Genomic DNA, 6,106 nt, shown 5'->3' on the forward strand with positions numbered 1-6,106 from the left:
AGCAGCGGCACCAAGAAGCTAGGGCATGGCGACATCAGACCTTAGCACCGAGAGTGCCAACCTCAGGAATGTCGGGAGCAGAATCACTGGGCTCGGAAGCAAAAGGCTCGGGCACGGCTGGGAAAACAGGACCCGTGAAAGCATCAGGGATCTCTTTCCTTCCCAACTTGCGGCTGAATGCGAAAGCCGCTTTGTGGATAGTGATCTGGGCAAGGTTGAGGCCTCGTAAATATTTCTCGAAAGTCCGCGAATGTAGCTGCGGACTCCCCAGGAGGTGGTGCATCAATCTAAGACCCTCAGCTCACCCGTGCCCCCATGCGAGATAAACTTGGGACCAACTTCAACTACATGTTGCCCTGAAGATCTATAACAAGTTGCTCCATCCACTGGTCATCTTCCTTCGCTTCCCTCTTGAGCCTTTTTCAGCTGTTGTACCCTCTTCAACTCCTCTTCCAAGGCAAGTCGTACCCTCTTCAACTCTTGCTCCAGTTGTTGTTCCCTCTCTTCCCTATTGTTGCGAGCACACTAAAGGGCGGTATGGGTCATCGCTCGAAGGTCCTAGTTTTCCTACTCAACGGCCTCCTGGCCGTCCAAAATAAAAGCCGCCAGCTAAAAGGAAACCTAACAACAAAAGGGGTCGACATGCAACAATCAATAAAGGGAAACTAGAAAATAATGAAAGAAAGGAAAATGACGAAGAAAGAAATCGCCGAACCTCATAGAAAAAACCGAACAAACACTTGGTGACCTGGCTGATAGTTTCCGCACGGCACTCCTCCATTTCCAACTTAGCCAAATGAGGGATAACTTCTACTGAGCCCTCAGCTTCAGATGCTTGTGCAGCTGGCTCAGCTAGATGAGCCCCGTCGACAACTTCTTCAGGATGCATTCTTGTCTGGGCAGGTAGATCTTTGCATGGATCTCTCGGACCTGAGCCAACTACAACATCCAGAAGGGGACAACCTTTCGATTGGTGCTCTGCCTGGGCAGGCAGATCTTTGCACGGACCCCCCAAACCCACGCCGACTATAACATCTAGAAGGAGATCACCTTCTGCTCGGTGCTCCACCTCCACGACACGGCTACTGGAAGTAGCGGCCACCACCCTCTTAATGAAGACGTCCAAGCCTCCAAGCAACCCAAGATCCTCCCTATCTGTCGTGAAGCCAAGATCTCCTGAGCAAACCTCGACCTCGCCTTCAAAGGAGTGACTGCCGACAGCAGAACAAGCTGAAGAAGGGCATGAGACCCTCGAAGAATGCTACTCCACGACAACCCGCCTAAGAATCTCGACCGCAAAAACTCCTTGGAGTAGGGCATTAATTTCACCCGTTTCCGGAAGCACATCACCAGAATGAGTCGGTGGGATTGGTAGGGCAACACTGCGGGAGCATCAGCCAAAGGGTCTCTCGTCGATGTGCCCAAGGACTCCAAAAAAAAAAGGTCCTACCGACACTTCCATGCCAGTAGGACAGCGGTATGCCTCCACCGGTGTCACTGGAATGGCAGAACAATGGACCTCAAGCGTAGTCGACGCTCACCCTTCAGGAATCAGGGCTCTAAAAGAGGGCTCGTTGTTGGCCCCGGCCCCTTCTAAGCGAAGTTTCTTTCTCTTCCTCAAGGGAGAAGGGTTTGAGGGACACTTCCAGGAAGGAGTGACCGGAGACTGGGTAACAGTCACCCTGTCATCAAAAGGAACATGGCTAAGGGGAGGTAGAGAAACCCTTAGGCTCTCCTAGAAAAGGTGGGCTTCTGAGAAGACACTACTGGAGTTCTTCTGCACCCAATCTCGAACGATGGCAATACACCACGATTGGCAAGGGTAGCCGTCAGACGCAATGCCTTGTCTTTTGGAACCTTTACCCAATCCACCTGGATAGGGAACTCACAACAACTCACCTAACCCACCAGAAACTCTCACCCACGGCCAGACACAAAAAAGAACTTTATAGACCAGTCATTCACCTTACGATACTGTGACTTTAGGTTGATGAGGGCATGCATCGCCCTGAAATTGCAGACGTTCCCCTTCTGCTATAGCACCTTGTGAGTAAGAAGGAACTCACGACCGGTAAGGTCGGTCTGCTCCGGGCCCAACTCTAGCAAGGCACACCTCCAGATGATGCTGCAGCAAATCAGGAGCCTCCATGTGTTTGGATGAAGCTGAGATGGGGTTAGACCAAGATGGTCCAGCAAATTGCGAACCGGGCAAGGGAAAGGAAGTTTCAGGCTACACGAGAACATGGAAGGAAAGAAGGCAACTTGAGAAGAGTGGCCCTCAGTGTCAATGACACCTTCATGAAGGCCAGGGACCTTGAAGAGCATCGATTCCAACACCTGGTAAGTAAGGGCCAGTAATGCCAGCATCGCCGCTTAAGCATTGGAACTCCATCTGCTGCCCCAAAAACATGACCCGACATCGCCAACCTCTAGAGTGTCTCCTTCACTGGAAGCCATGGGTTGGGTGGATTTCTCAGAGGCCATCGACAAAGAAGTAGAGTGTAGTGGAGAAAGGAGAATAAGCGAAGAGGAGGAGAAGTTGGGAGAGCAATGATGACAGGAAGATTACAGTGCGGTGAAAGGAAAGGAGACTCTAATCCAGATTGCATTTATATAAGGGGAGGCAACAGTTGATCTCCCACGCCTCGTGGCAGAAGGGAAAAGTATGAGATACTTTGAATCCCAGGAAATACGCACCATGAAGCGACGTGAAGGCGAAGAGTCACCTGACACCCTCGACATTGATATAACTGAAAAGATGCCATCAAAATTATCAAGAGACGCGCTAGCAAAAGTGGAAAGGAAACGATACCAAGGTAGCCAAGCGACGAGAACCTTTCCAAACTTTAGAGCCATGTACACATCAGCAGAGGGATCCTAACCTCAATGACAAGGTGAGTTCAAGATTAATAATAGAGTAAAGTTACACAACCTCCCCATTTTATCTACACCGCACAAATTTCTGACATTTTTTTTTCTATTCGTTCCCACCCAACCCTCCCTCTCTCATTAGTCGTTCCCCCCCAATATGTTCCCCTCCCTCTCTCTCATTAATGGTTCCCCCCAACATGTTCCTGCCTTTGTCACATTTCTCCCATCCCCCGCGTCCCCACCCTACAGTCCTGAATCCCACCCACGACATTTTCCCCTCCTCCCCCGCATCCCCACTCCCTAGTCCCACCCCCGAAATTTCCCCGCCTCCCCTGCATCAAACGGAAACCCCCTGCCTGAACCAGTCCATGCGAGCTCCTCCCCGCTGGTAAGTTTGTTGTGTTGTGTTTCATTTAAAAATACATTTTATGTGCTTTGCTTTTGTTAAGTACTCACTAGGTTGAACTAAAATTGATTGTAAGAATAGATTGATGATGAGAAAAGTGTTATGTGTTTGCATGTCTGAATTTATGGCTCAACAAGTTGTTGCCTTTGCATTGAGCGTAATCTTTTCTGATGGTGTTGGGGTAATATGTGCATTCAAACCATGCTATTTTTCATTTGAAACTTTTATCATTCTTATAAACAGCATTTCTCTTTATAAAAAATGCATGAATTCTTGCAAAAAAAAGCCATACAAATAGCACAAATATTCTTGATCTTTTTCTATGCTAGCTACTTGATATAATTAGCTCAGTTATGTTGTCGAACATGAGTACTTTGATAACCAATTAAGTAATTAATTCTATTAAAAGTCTGAAAATAAATACGAGATTTAACCCTAGCTGTTAAGGCAGAAGGATCATGAAAACACCAAACCATCTTGTGTAGCATGATTGAAATACGTGTCAATTGGCCTTTGTTGAGAATGGATTTTGTCAAGAGAGTTATGATATGTTTAGAAAGATTTTAGCAAGTAAAGAGGAATTGCATTTCCCTTTTCATGATATCTCCTTGCTTGCTTCATTTTCATAATAAGATGGAACCAAGTTTGTAATATTATTATGTAGAACTTTATGTGTTTGTTAAGCTTATTTATGAAGCTTGCTTAAAAAAATGTTAAATCAATATATATATATATATATATATATATATATGAATGGCCAGCTATTTTGATAACAAATTTTCTCCATGTGGATGTCATGGTTTAACTTTTGAGCAATGGCACTATGACGTTGGTTAGTTGTAAATATTGTAAGGTTAGAGAAGAATAGTACAAGATGGAAGGCACAAAAGAAGATAGAATGTCACTCATGCCTTCTACAATGATTTCACCAATCCAGGTATACTAAACGTTTGTCATTTGGATAAGTTGTCATGTTCGTTGTTGTGTCTGATATTTCCAATTATTTAATATATTGTTTATTTGTGTATGATATGGATATTTTGGTCCCAAAAATCTATACCACTCGGCGTGTATGATAGGGTACCGAATAGAAGCATGCTTACCAGCTTTGAAGGAAGATGCATGGGTAGGGAGAGGGGGTAGATTCGCGCAGGTTTACAGTTCATGGGGCATATAGAAATATGGGAGAGGGTGGGAGGGCGTATGGGAAAAGAGAAAATCTAGCTTTATTGATGGGGAAATGGATGGTGGTGGGTGAGGAGAAAGAGGAAATCCCCCGGGGGGGGGGGGGTGGAAAGAGTAGATTGGGAAAGTTGGGGGGGGGAGATTGGGAAAGTGAGGGGTGGGGGGCAGATTGGGAAATGGGGCAGCGGGAGAGCGCACAAAATTTTAAACTGGGTAGATTTATTCTTAAAGAAAGAAAAAAAAAATTAACACGTGATTTGTGTGGTGTAGATAAAATAGAGGGAGGATGAGTATATTTATTCTTAAAAGAAAAAAAAATTAACACGTGATTCATGTGGTGTAGATAAAATAGAGTGAGGCTGAGTAGATTTATTCTTAATAATAATTCCCATCGTACTAGTCCGGTGAGAATTAGCAGGGTAACTGTAAGGAGTTTCCCCCCCTCTGTATCAACAGGCCTAAGAAGGGCAACTAAGGGGATAAGAAGTAAAGGCCCAACCCAGAACAAGTAGACTCTTCGACCCGACCCACGGGTAAGCTCCTATGGACACTACTTGCATGAGAGAACATGCTGCAGGTGGGACTCGCCGACTTGGAGATCCCTCAAATAGTGTCCAGCTCTTGAGTGCTTGTCTGCATAATGGGCAGAAAATACAAGGGACCCTCAATCCTCTGACATGTGAGGCATTAACGAACCACCAAGGACGCTAGCAGGGTCAGGCAAATTCGGGAACTACGCCGCATTAATGGCACCACTACCCAAGCTACATGTCACATTAATGACGTCTTCGCAGAGTCACACCATATTAAATGACTCTGACAAAAAGAATAGTATGAAGGACACAGTCTCCATGGGGGCAGACATGATCTGTCCCCCCAGACTCATGGTATAAATAGCAAGTATCAGATACGAGAAACTCTCTTTGATCACTAGACTCTATCACTTATTTACAAACTTCTAAGAGAATTTACTGACTTTGACATCGGAGCCTCCCTGGCCCCAAGACCACCCTCTCCTAGATGCATTTTTCTCTATTTTTACAGGCCCAAATTCTGAAAACCTGAGTTGCTGGAACCTGGCCCAAAGACATACGAAATACGACGTTAACACCTTGGATGATCCATATCTTAGGATTAGGCGTTGATCATCAAGATCTATCATATTAGCTATACATCCTGCCATATATGCATATTTTCATATAAACTTTTATAACAAGTTGAATTCAACCTTTAGTTTGTTCAATTTTTTTTAAATGAGAGACAAACTTGTAGTTTGACAAAAGGAAAATGTTATATACAGTCTTGAAGTGTGCAGTGCTCGCGTACTCCATTTGAAAAAAAAAAGTGGAAGCCACAATTAAAAATAATAATATTTTCCTGTAGGTCCCAAATTTAGCTAATTTTTTTCAAAGAGATTATGAAAAAATTACACTTTAAGGCTTTAAATATCATTTCTCTTGACCAAATGGGATTAGTTGATCAATTTTCGGGAAGAGTAATGCTATATTTAGTCGTGGAATGCGTAAGTGTCATGTAGTCACTATAAAAAAGAGTGAGGTTTATTATTAAAAAATTATTTTTTCATGTAAACCCAATATTTATTTACTTTTCTCAAAAAAATTACACGATACTTATACACCTCAC

The sequence above is a fragment of the Juglans microcarpa x Juglans regia genome, chromosome 8D (genome assembly GCF_004785595.1).
Source record: "Juglans microcarpa x Juglans regia isolate MS1-56 chromosome 8D, Jm3101_v1.0, whole genome shotgun sequence".
NCBI lineage: Eukaryota > Viridiplantae > Streptophyta > Magnoliopsida > Fagales > Juglandaceae > Juglans > Juglans microcarpa x Juglans regia.